Below are 13856 nucleotides of genomic sequence, written 5' to 3' on the forward strand. Positions count from 1 at the left end.
ACAAATATTTCCTAAGAATATTGACTTCATTAAAATTGAGGATATTTGTCAACTTTACCGCAAAGTCGTGTACTTGATATAAAAACCTCGTACTTCGCTCTAGCAACTATAGTGGCGTCTGAATTATTTATTTAATAAAACTTAACTTATCAAACCGATATTAAGATAACACTAATTGAGTTGACCTAGTAATTTAATTGAATACCCTATTAAAGTTAAAGACCGTGTATGTTGAGGTCAGTTATTCGACAACTTAAACCTTAATTCGACACGCCATCTCGTTTAATTCATTAACTAGTTAAATATCACTTAAATGACAGTTATTTAGTGTCCAATTTAGTGTTTTAAGTGTGTATGCAATTAAATTTATGACGATGCCATTATATTGTAAAATTTTATTCATGATTCTTATCTAAAACGTTTTACTGAGCAACGCACTAAATAACAAATATTTATTACTTTTATTGAAATTCAGTCATATATCTTGACTTGTGAATTGTGATTATTGAATCAGAATAATAGGTACAAAAGTCATTTCTAAACTAGACGATAAAGTACAATTAAATATACCTATTACAATTAAAACATTACATTAAATTAAATCATTAAACCACATAATTTACTACATTACTACAAATTACTTAACATAAAAAATATACATATGTATTTAAAAAACAAACACAAATCAAAATTGTATAAATATAATTTATCTATGCACATATCGTTAGTGCTCTTAAATAATGCGTTCAAGAACCGTAGGAAATGACCAGCATTATTACAAACAATCTTACTATGAGAACTTTCTTAACACGTTCCCTGTGCATGCATCATATGTGTAGCATTTAAGGGTATATATGATACGTGCATGCATCACGGATGATGCACGACCCCTTGTAAACTTAAAGCATTGCCAAAATTTACACGTGTGAGCTAGATGTTTTTTATTTGCGTGCACATACTGGCCACGAAAACTTTGGCAGAAAACACGTGTGTCCGGATGACATTTTCTATAATATTTCCTGGTTATGGCTGTTACAAATATTAACACAAAAAATATACATTTTTATTTTAAATAACAAAACACAATGAATTAATTGCATTTAAAGCACATGATAATTTAAATAAAATAATAATCAAATAAATTTGTAAAAACCTAATCAGAAATTCCTGGAATTTTTCTTTAATGGCAAACATTGTAGCATCGAAGAGACACTGCTTTTTACTCATCAAATACTGTCTTTTTGCTAGCTTCTGTAGGTGTCCTCCCTGTTCACTGAGTGTTCAGGCATCAATTTATAGTACTGAACGCATAGTTTTCTAAAAATTGTATTGTTACGGCGTGGAATTTTGGTCAGTTCATGGTGGCGGGATAAGTTAGATTTAATCGATGGTCCAGCCGAAGGTTCGGTACCTATTTTTAATGCCAAGAAGATAGCTGATGACTATTTGGTGGCGTGTTAAGAGAGACTGCATTAAAAACCGCAACAGACATCAAATCAGCCGCAATTTTTTTATACCAGAAACAAGTCTTGCGAACAGGTGATGAGGTGATAACTTGTCAGCTGATCAGCTAGCTATATCAATGTAGACCACAGATAAAAGTCCAAGAAAAATTACAAATAGCCCTAAAACATGTATGAATGATATGTGTGATGCACTGAGTAATGAGCTGATACGTGCATGCGTTACATTGTGGGCACCAGGTTGAAAGCTCATACGTGTATGCATCACATGTGAGGCACTCGGGAAAATGGGAAAATAGGAAAAACGGTCCTCATTAATGATGTTTTTATACATAAATATATTAATATATACTGTATAAAAGGTATTTACAAAAAAAGAAAAATGCACGCGAGGAGTCGATTTCTGGTTCCCAGTTACACAGGGAACGTGTTAATCTGTGGTAGTAGGTAAAATCTGTACTTTAATGTTATTACTTTATAGATTTTTGTAAGGTTATAACTGTTATAAGTTTAAATTTGGAACAGCTGTCGGAACTCAAGTGGGTACATAGACCTAGCATTACAATAGATGCGGCCTACCGCGTGCGCCCGTAAGGGATAGACATAGATGACGTCATAAACGTAGGGATACCATATTGGTAAAAAATACCCCAATATTTGATATCACGTTGGGGTGATTACCCTGGAGGCAAAGTTTGACGGTATTAAAATTGTTGAATAAAATGTCAATGGGCCATTCTTTTTAGGCGTATGAACAATGAAATACCTCCTATAATTCGCGCAGGTGGTACAAAACTAAACATATTTAGTAAATAAAACGTAAAATAAAATGTATTATGAGTTTTAATTTTATGAAATCACAAATCACAATCACATTATTCACACCAATTAATGTACACCACATTTAACTTTCACAACATTTGTTTATTTCTTTTTTGGAATTAGAAATACGAAAAAACTTCGAGGTCAAAATTACCCATAAAATTATGATATTTTCATCTGGTATCCCTAACATGATTGTTATGCAGCTAAATTAAGAAGAAGGTTAAAAACGGCTGACCTCAGACTCGTCTGAGTAGCTGACAGATTACCACAAACAACCTACGTAATTTGGGCGGATAATTTTACAAATAGTGTTTTGTTCATTTGCGTAAATAATTGTGATATTTTTATTGAAATCGTTTGATTCTACATTGCTTTGAGTGTAACGTAATTTTACGATGTTATTCTCACATATTGCGTTAAGAGGAAGGTGTAAAATACCGTACTTACGTGTGAAAGGTTATGTTCTCATATTTTTGCTCAGAGCGGCTATTACAGCCGATTACAAAACAATTCACCATTATTTTATCAAAGTTCAAGCATTCAAAACGCTAACCATCACTATATTTCATAAGAGAAAGCACAATTTTATACAAAACAACAATAATTAAACAAGCAACGAACAAACATGACATGTCACGTACTTATTTGTTTGCCACAACCTCGGTTGTGTCAGCGGTAGAAAAGAGAAACTATGACAAGGACAAACAATAACAGCGCTTTCTCTGCTACTCCTACTGAAAGATACATAAGACTATCCCGTTCGGTCATTTTCCCCCACCCCTCATGACCGATCCAGTTATACTAGGTTCATGAGTGGGTAGTTCTAGTATCCAATCCATAGATATTAAAACAGCGATACGAAACGTCAATTCAGTATGTTTTTTTAATATAAACAGCCCGACATTAGATCCCGAGCGACATGAAAATAGGGACTTCATTAAAAAAAAAAACAATCGTTTTGACGGATCGGATCTTCGGATTCGGATCGAATTGCCGCCAGTTGTCATTTGTTTGTTGGTTTTTTGCTGTTACGAAAATAGAATTGAGAAAAGTTGTTTGTAATTTACATTTTAGTTGAAAATATGAGTATGTAGTTTGTTTCTGTATTAATTTGTTCAAATTTATATTTTATTGCATTATTTTAATATCTATATAGTCCATAGATATTTTACAGTTAGCTCTAGTAGCAATGCAGGTCATTTCCCTACGGCTTCTGAACCCATCTTAGAGTACTTATGATATGTGTGTAGATAAAGTAGTGTATGCAACTGTACATAATTAGGCCTTAAAACACTCGTGTGATTCTATTATGAAACTCGCTAACGCTCGTTTCATAAAACCACACTTGTGTTTTAAGGCCTCTTATTATGTAACAGTTGCATAAACTACTATTAAACGGCTATTCAATTATCAAAATAAATATTTTTAAACGTACACAAGACAATTAAATTAAACTTTAGTATTAAACTATACCTTGAATTTTAACAAGTAATTTACTAACTTACAGGGTTCGTACTTCGTATGAGTCAGTGACAATTAAAAAAAAGCTATAACTCCTGTGGCAGTAAAATTTACTTTACCTCTCGCTGCACATCCGTGATAGCACACTTACCAAGCAAGTGTGAAGAAAATTCACAAACACACACTCGTAATTCGCCAGTCGAAAAACAGATGGCGAACCACGGTACGTCCTAGGTATACCAGGAACACAGCGCAACAGGGAGATTACAGCTGGCAGTTTATGGCGCGTCGACGCTGGGTTTACGGCGCCTTTTTGATAACTCCTCGTAACTATTTTACGACAGCTCTTATGGCACGCTATGCCATACCTATTCAAACACGAGTTTACAAGAAAAAATAAGGTTGGAAACTAAATAAGTTTTAAATCAGGTCATCAGAATAACTAATGTGTTTTGTAAATGAATCCCCTAAACCTAAACAATAGTTTTGTTTAAAAAAATGGGCAATAGAGTTCTATCTATTTCTGAATTTAAGATTATATAACCAGTTTCCAATAAAAAACATTCCTCTTATTGTTTTATTGTATACATTACTGCTTTCCGTTTCAATACCTACTGTGAATTTACTGACATTAAGTTAAATTGCAATCTCAGTTAATTATCCTGCTCATTATTTCCTACAATAAATAACAAAGGAATCTGTGATAACAGCTGGACTGTATTAATTACGACTGCGAACGAGTTCCATTTATTTGAACTAATCCCCTTGTCACGACTATGAATAAATATTTCTGTGTCGTTATTTACAAAACATGGAGGCCGTTTCTGGTTTACCAATTTGATATTGTTTCCGTTTTGTTTTGATACGAGCTTAAGTCGTCGTCCTGCATCACACGCGCCTCAATAAGTGCGAGGGAGATGCCGTATAAGACGACTGCGGATTGCATTACTCGTGAGGACCAATCAGAGAAAGCAGCTCATGCTGATTGATGCAGCTAGGGTCAGGATTGCGTGGAATTGTTTGGCAAATGTCAGATTTTTTTAGGTACCTCTACTAACCACTAGAAACTAGAAGTTAACTAAATGTTTGGAGTTGGGCAGAGGAAAGGAAAGGTTATAAGTGGGGCTAGTGTGGCTCACGAACCCTAGATGCCGCGGCGCACACTGATTCAAGCTCATGTCAAATTAGGATAAAAACCATATCAGTGTTAAAACCGTATACGCCCTTCTACGCCTCCTATTTCTGTATATAAAACATGATCACATTTGCCAATAAATCCGTTTCCATTAGATACGTTTTAAAGCCGGGATGAATGCGAAATCGGAGAAAGATAGGAAAATCCAGCGATATAAATCGTGGATTCCATTACGTCCAGCCGTATGTTTGTCAATAGGCCGGTTGATTGGCCTCCTCCGCCGCGCTGCGAGGCTGGTCGCGGCAGATTTACGAGGCAGCTTGGCGGGCTGCCCGCCTGGAAAATGACCTAGCATCAAATGCACTTCTTATTCTTATTAACATAGTGCAGTCTTTTGTCATTTCTCATAATTAGGTAGCAGATGACACAATATTACTAGGAAACAAATAAAATAATCTGATGAAAATATTTTGAATTTTTATTTCAAGTAGAAACACTAGTGTATAAATTTTCAACTGATATAGATGTCGTACACGATAGGAAAAGTGACCAAGGCCTCCAGTGCCCTGAGAGCAGAGTACTTGTGCATTTGCGGCGAATGCCTCAATTTTCTTTTCTTTCGTATAATTATGACATCTGTTTCAGTTTATCAAACAACGTTAGATTTAGGATATCCCATTCGATTACTATGCGTTATCCATTATCCATAAACGTCCATCGTCGATAATCGTTTGCTTCTTTCTATCCGTCGTTTTGAAATTTGCTGGGCTTTATTGACGCTTTGGTATAATTACAAAATTACACAAATTAATGGCTATGTCGTAGACACTACTAATTACGAATAGTTATCCAAAGTAATCTAAACACGAACACGGCAAGCCCAGTGTCAGCGGTGTCACGAGTTAATCTGCGCGAGGCGATAATGGGCAGATTATCTCGCGGAGCAATCATGCTGTCCGCTAGAACAAAACTGTTGTTTCGCGGGAAAATTACAGCACTTTATTCAAGCCGTAATGAGCCGGTGTAATGGCTCTACACATTATTGTGTTAAACATTTTGAGCGGTAATGATGTTATTAAACTACATCACGCAGCTTGAGATTCTCTAATCATTTTTCGCATCGTAACCTCCAACAATGTATGCAATATCAAATGCAGTATGTATGTATATATCACAGCAATGTATGTACTCGTATCATAGTATAGGTAATTTTATCAGGTCTATCGCGAATTCGAACCACGACCTACAGTGCAAACTTCGTCGAAACGTCGAAAATAAAAGTCAGAAAATAAATTCGCGATAGACTCCATGAAATTATGTTTTATTACGTATTCAAAACGCGAAAGTTTTAAACGTTATAATAATGTAGTTATGTCTCTCATGTTCCAACACATTATAGAATCTTGTCGGTTGTACTTGTAGTTTGCCACAAGTATCCAACCCCGGCACCACACTCTTCACGAGGGAAAATTTGGGTGATGAGGACATCAGTGTCCTTTGCCTCCTATCATCTCGCGCTAGTTTCGCAAGGATTTTTGGCCATTACAGATCGAGCGAATAAACTATGCTTTCGTGCATATAATACCTGCCTTACTCTGCCCATTCACTTAGCGTTTTGTTATCGGGTGGCGCTAATTACATAGGTATCTTTCCTCAATTTGTCAGAGAATTAGCGATGAAACGCAATAACAAATTACGAACTTAGTGAGCCGTTGAAAAAGACTATCAAGGCACGTAGGTGGAGAATAATTTAGGAGACATAAATGTATGTGCCTGCAGCTAGACGCGGCATCTCAATAAAATGAGTGGTAGGGTAGTAGTCGGCATCAATTGTATCGTATGAAACAACGCGCCAAAAGTATCTGCAACAGTTTAGTTATTCTATATATAGAGGCTATCGCAGGAACCTCTGACAAACGGAAGTTTGTAACTTTGTAGCCACACATCACACATCTATCCTGCAGCTAGACGCGGCATCTCAATAAAATGAGTGGTTGGGTAGTAGTCGGCATCAATTGTATCGTATGAAACAACGCGCCAAAAGTATCTGCAACAGTTTAGTTATTCTATATATAGAGGCTATCGCAGGAACCTCTGACAAACGGAAGTTTGTAACTTTGTAGCCACACATCACACATCTATCCTGCAGCTAGACGCGGCATCTCAATAAAATGAGTGGTTGGGTAGTAGTCGGCATCAATTGTATCGTATGAAACAACGCGCCAAAAGTATCTGCAACAGTTTAGTTATTCTATATATAGAGGCTATCGCAGGAACCTCTGACAAACGGAAGTTTGTAACTTTGTAGCCAAGGTAAGAGCCTAAATAAAGGCACCTAGTCAACCAGGATATTTCCAGTTTCTAACCCGAAACCCGCAATGCACTTGCGTGGGACTGTAGTCCATTACTTCTCGTTCACGAGATGAAGTCGGTGACGAGCAGTAGCTCGTATTCATATTAATATACGCTGATGATGACAATTTATAGCGACAGATTACGTAGTGCATAGATTACTTACGAGTTACGTTATTATCGCTGGATTAATTAATTAAATTTAAGAGGCAGGAGACTTATCGCAATAACGCTAAATGATAAGTGGAATGACGCTAAACTTTAGTTCATTTGGCTGCCATTCGTTGGAGCATAGCCAAGGCTTGCGTTAGGTCACTTGAATTTTTTAAAGAGTTTTCTATTTTTATTAAAACTACTGCATTATGCGCAGAACGCTACAAAAGTAAGTATGGTAAAAGTTATCTCCCACGAAGCCGAGCAAATCACAAGAAAAACGTGTGACACGGGCAGATTACAAAATGAGTGATGAGGATGTTATATGTACGGCTAAGTCTGCGACTAGCCTCGGGAGGTTAATAACCAGACAAATATGACCTCGAGATCCGTAAAAGCTACACCAAATCAGAGACTATACTAAACTGGATTTCTAAGCTGTGTGATTAGTATGACACCCCTAAGCTGTGATTCCTATTCCTTATAAAACGTTTCCTCTCAGGGTATCTAATATTAAGCATGACCTCCGATCACAAATTATTGTTAGAATCAGAATACACACAACAAAGACAATACAGATTATGATTATGAATTCATTGTTGTTAGGTCATACTTATACTCGTATACTTATATTACTTATACTAGATATGTGACGAGAACATTTCGGGAATGGAAACACACTACCCACACCTGGCCTTCCAAACGTTCCTTTTAAGAATATTGTCATAAAGAATGCCACTAAACAAAAACCCGAAGGTACTCTTAATATTTTCTTTGAGAGAGGTGAGCGTAAATTGATTTGGACGGATCGGGCCGTCTGAGATGCTAATAGCAAGTTGAGCGTGAAATGCCCCGGGCGGCAATATCGCCGGGATCGCCGGCAGTGTTTGCCGAGCAAGGTAAACAAGGTTGCCGCCAATATAATTTTAGTGGTAATCCTTAATAGTACTATCATTGATAAAGTTAGCAAGCCGTTAATGAACATAGTGTTGCTGTTAGCAGGAAACAAATATCTATTTTGACAAACACAGAAAATGAATTGAACCCTAAAAATTTTAACTGACAGCATCTTAAAAGGGATTTTTAATACAGTTGCTCAAAAAGTGCTACTTTTCGTGGCTATTTAGCGTGCGGAAAGTTGGTTTTCGCCAACTAGTGCGTACAATTTATTAGATTTGATAAACGTTTATGAATAACACGTTACTTTTACAGACTTGTTTTACACACCCATACCGATAATTGGCCGGGCATTATTCTAATTTATTGTTGTGTAAAGCAATCGCCGGAGCCGGACAACTAATTTACGGCGCGTAAATGACTCAAATCGTCTCCATCGTTAAACATGCATTAAACAAATTAGGACGAGACGATGGCTCAATGCCTTTTGAATTCTTTAAAATGGCTAAAGCTGTTGTGTAGGTGCTATTCACTTTTGTGAGGCTTTGGTAAGGCTTCATTCTGGTGATTCCAATCGCTCGCCAAGTATAGGCGAGTAAAAGCCTGATGGCGGCTGTACACAACTCGTCGAGGGCCACTCGCCTCGGATAAAAACCGACGCAATTGGAGAAGGGCGAGACGATCGAGACGAGTAAGAGAGAGAGAGAGAGAGTGGAGAAGGAAGCAGTATGTAAGTACTAAGTACACACTCGTACTCGGCCTGTTTCGGAGTCTCTCGACGAGTGTGTACAGCTGGCATCAAAACCTTAAACCAGCTAAAGAGCCGGGTGTACAGCAAGCTGCAAAATTGCATGATATGTTATGAATGGAATTCATTTATAAAGTGGCCATGCACTTTTGCAGCTGGGTTTACTGTTGTCACTGTGTTTGAGTTCACGTAAGGGTGGTTTTTCTTGGAATATGACTCGCCAACGCTAATGTACAATCGTTGGTAATACATGACTTCGTAATTTCTTATACGATAGCTATTGGCTAAGTCACGATGGATTCTATAAACCTATACAAATTTCAATCAACCGCGTGAAATCAGTGTTAGTTCGTTACATTCAAACTTTCAAAGAACATAGCCGTGAGACCAGAAGCTTGCACGAATGCACGCTTACGAAATCAGATAAACGTTTTAACAAGATACACAAGTGATACACAATTTGTTTTCGGCTAAAAGGTCAGAATGTTTAATAAGAAATGTTATGGCTGTGGCTCAAATATGGCTTATAATGTTTGAATATCTCAAAATGTTTCTGTTATCTAATCTGCGATATTTTTATAGGCGTCAATATAAATTAATGCATCGTTCCACTCAAAAAGGGACTACAGCAGTTGACGCTTCCGCGACTAACGATACTTTTAACATACAAACAAATGCTTATCAACGTTATTGTCAATCGGTTTAAGGTCCATTTTTACACACACCGACACAAATAACGTGTCGTGCATTCGCGTGGGTAATAAAATCTCAAATGGCTAATAATTTAAGGAATGACGGAACGGTGCGTTTATTTCGGTAAAATATACAATACCTGTGAAGTAACAATTAAATAATGGACAGATTAATGGAACAATAAATCAAACTTTAACGACTCGACTGTATAAATCGAGTACCGATTTCCACCTAGTCCTCTCCTAGACAAATGGCACAATTGCACTTCGTTTTGTGACTCATCGTGAGTCGTGACCAATCAAATAACATACTCGCTTTATAACAAAATTGGTTATGCACCCACTTCAATTTCCTATAACAAATTTTTCAATATCTATTATCTTATATTATAATAATAATTTCAATTTTCATAAAAATAGGCCACCATGTCACGTGTTATCATTAAAAATAATTGAATTTGCCTCAACCTCGACAAATGATCTATTGTGGACTGTGGTAAGATTTGACATGTGTACGCGAGACGCTTGGTACAGTCATAACGGTTTTCCATTCCCATACAGTCGACAAATATATGTACACATTTCCCCTTATTGCAATGTAGTAAGGTGCAAAATCGTTGAAATATAATTGATGTTATACAAAGCGTCCTAGGCAATAAAACCGTTTATGAATAGTTTCACCTTTTGCTATAATAACGAACACGATGTCTGAGAGTTCTGTCTGTACCAAATGAATGTGTACCGTTTCTTTGAGACATGAGCACTTAACGTATTTGTCATGTCTTGCTTTAAGTGACCTGCTAATCTAGCTATTATTGCAGTGGATACGTAGTGTGAGAAGGGTGTAACGAGCCAAATCAACTATGTATAAGTCAAAACGTATTGCTAGTAAGAAAGACATACTTGGACGTTAATTTATGATTAAATCGCCCATCGCCCTAATCAATTTTTCTCTTGTTTTTACTGTGTTTTTAGTCTACAGCGCGACGCAAAAGAGGGTAAAGTCTTAACCTGTCTATGTTATGTACCTATTTATGATTTGAAAATCATAATTATTTAGGATTTTTTGATCATATTTAGTACAACGTTGTACCTACGAGTAAGTTGTAAAGTTGGAGAACAGTCATTTGATAACTGAAGCAATCTTCTTTCAATGTATGTTTTCCGGTAATGGTTGATACTAGGACAACATAGTGCGCAAACTGTAACTACATGTACATGTAGTACCAGGAGAACAGAAATAAACAAGTACTTATTTTTTGTCATTTCACGATCTTGAAGCGAGCTTTTTACCATTCATGTTTTTTCTGGTAACCAGATTGCTACTAGGACAACATAGTGCACAAAATTTTATTACATGTACCAGGATGAATAAACAAGTAACTAAGCTGAAGATGAAACCTGTGAGCGTGCATAAGGAAGGGTGCTCTAGCGGTGTCTTGTCGTACAACGTACGAGTAAGTATGTAGTCCTAGTACTTTGCAAATCCTTTGCTTAAGTAGGTAGTTTTACTTACTATTCATCCTATGCATTTGAGGGATCTTATTCGAATTAAAGCTATGTTAGTGTAATAATAGGGACACAGGTTTACACTGCACTGAAAATGATTGCTTCTCTAAATTGAACAATAGAGATAACATTTGGATATCAAATAAATACCTACTGGGATGTCATCCATATAAAATGCATACATATGTACTCATAAACCCACAATATAGTCATGAATCAATTCCGAGTTTCAGAGATATGCATGACAAGTGAATTACATAATATGTTTAATATCTCGCTAAATAGCCAATCCATATAATAAATAAAATAATAAATACAGTACCTAAGTATGTAAAACAAATAAAATTTCTAATTGGATTAAGATTTCTCTAAATATTCCCATCCCTTTCAAAATTAATCCCATAAAAGATACACGGGGTGGTTTCACAAATTATTCATGACAAACAGAATTTAATAAAAATAATACGGAGGGTTGAAGTTTTCGAGATAGTCTTATTGTTCGCGTTAAAATACGGAGCTGTGGGCACCCCTGCCCTGTATTCCAATGACTAGGTTCACTTGAACCAAACAAGCGTATCTAGACCTCTAGGGCCATAACAAGTATGCGTAATCTGAGTGTATAGATCTACTGGCAGGCTTAATATTTGTTGGTATGCGCTGGGAGTTGTGCCCTGCGCAGACCATAAACTCTAAGCCGTAATGACCCTTCTCGACTGGGTATAAACAAAAGGGCCAAATGGCGACCCTATTATAAGTTATAAGAAAAGGAATGACGATTACATTGTGATTTTTGCAATTATGACACTGGGAAACTAAGCTGGCTTAAGAATTTGTAAGGATTCTTGGAAAGTATTCAAATTGAATAAATCTGATTAGGAATGTTATGTGAACTTTAAATTGTCTCGGTGTTATTTGGTTTAGGCTAAAGTTATTTCCTGTGATGATTCATTTAGCAGGTAATTATTTGGGTTTATTGTGTTTTTTTAATGTCGGTTTGTCTAATATAGCTATTTTTAAGTTAAGACCTTAAAAAGATCAACGAATAGGTTTAGTGTAACTTTTAACAATTGTATTTTTTTTAGAAGAAATTAAATAGTAAGTACCTGGATTTCGTTTCTCTAACCTGTCTGTCGTTACAAATGTTTTAAACTTATATTACATATTGTTTAATTTTATAGATACAGGGGCCACGGCTATGTCTACAAAACTAAGCATTTGTAGGTATTACGGAGTACTAAAATAGTGTTAGACCTACAGGGGCCTGCATTGGTGTAACTTCGAAAGCGGGATATTTTTAAAAATGGCAACTATAAATATATAAAACCAGAAGCACTTCATACTTACCCCACAACACTTACGCCACACATAATAAAATGCGGTTCCCATTAGCTCATCATTTATTATGTGAATCTAGAATCTAGATATTCATAGTTAATAGATATTTGCCATTTTTTAAATTATCCCGCTTGCGAAGTTACCACAACGCACCTTAGTACTGGTAGTTTACATACCTACTTGTATTGAAGCTGATGCCCTAGAGATCCTACCCAATTTAACCAATTTTAATCATATTCTCAATTGCATTGGTTTATTTAGGATAGATGTAGGACCGAATGCGGCATCTGAATGGAATAGTTTGGTACCTGGTATACGCATCCGCATTAAGATTTTCACACAAAATTAGAAAAAAACGATAAATTTTGGGGGCTTAGAATAATATAATTATAATATAATTATACTTAGAACTGAAACTCAAAAATTTTTTTTTCATCAAAACCATACGTGTGTTCTAAACTGAATAGTTTGCGCGAGAGACACTTCCAAAGTGGTAAAATGTGTGTCGTCGTCCCCCCCCCCCCTGTAACTTCTAAAATAAGAGAATGATAAAACTAAAAAAAAATATATGATGTACATTACCATGCAAACTTCCACCGAAAATTGGTTTGAACGAGATCTAGTAAGTAGTTTTTTTTAATACGTCATAAATCGTAAACCGCAATTTACCTTTCACTTACGTTTCACATAAAAAATACATTGTTTAAATTGTGTAATGTACGGAACCCTCGGTGCGCGAGTCCGACTCGCACTTGGCCGGTTTTTATTTCTGATTGCAGGTATATTTGATAATTGAAGATTCTTGCAAAACATACATAAGTATAATGACATATGTAAAGACTGTCTGTTTCCGCAGTCAGTATACCAAAGCCCTAATCTAATACTATTATCAAGTTCCTTATGGTTATTCGTTATCAGGCTGAAGACTTGAAAAAACAATTGTTTAATCTCCTATCAACTGCTGCTCGCCTAGTACATGGTCACAGGTATTCGTAATATTTCATATTCTATTTTCTTGAGTAAAATACCATAAAATGTGCTAACATAATATGGCATTGTGGTGTTGTTGTATTGTGTGTTGTACAATGCAAATACCGTTGTCTAATTAAGTTTGCCAATGTTTGTTTTAAATAGGTATACCTACCGACGTAGAATAATGTTTATCTTGCTTTCATATTGCTTATACTTATTTGCGCTTTGTATTTAATGAATAAGCACAACATGGTTGTTTTTAGCACCTACTTATTTAGACTTGCTAACTAGGCAAATTTCTTGCCTAATACCTT

At 36.0% G+C, this 13856-nt stretch overlaps 1 protein-coding gene across 3 annotated transcripts in view; it reads right to left on the minus strand.

The window, feature by feature from the left end:
* LOC134749207 (zinc finger protein 608-like) overlaps positions 1 to 13856 on the minus strand; it is a 142325-nt gene that overhangs the window by 91233 nt on the left and 37236 nt on the right. The gene's annotated exons all lie outside the window — the stretch shown is intronic.

This window comes from Cydia strobilella, chromosome 18, assembly GCF_947568885.1.
Source record: "Cydia strobilella chromosome 18, ilCydStro3.1, whole genome shotgun sequence".
In the NCBI taxonomy this organism is placed as follows: Eukaryota; Metazoa; Arthropoda; class Insecta; order Lepidoptera; family Tortricidae; genus Cydia; species Cydia strobilella.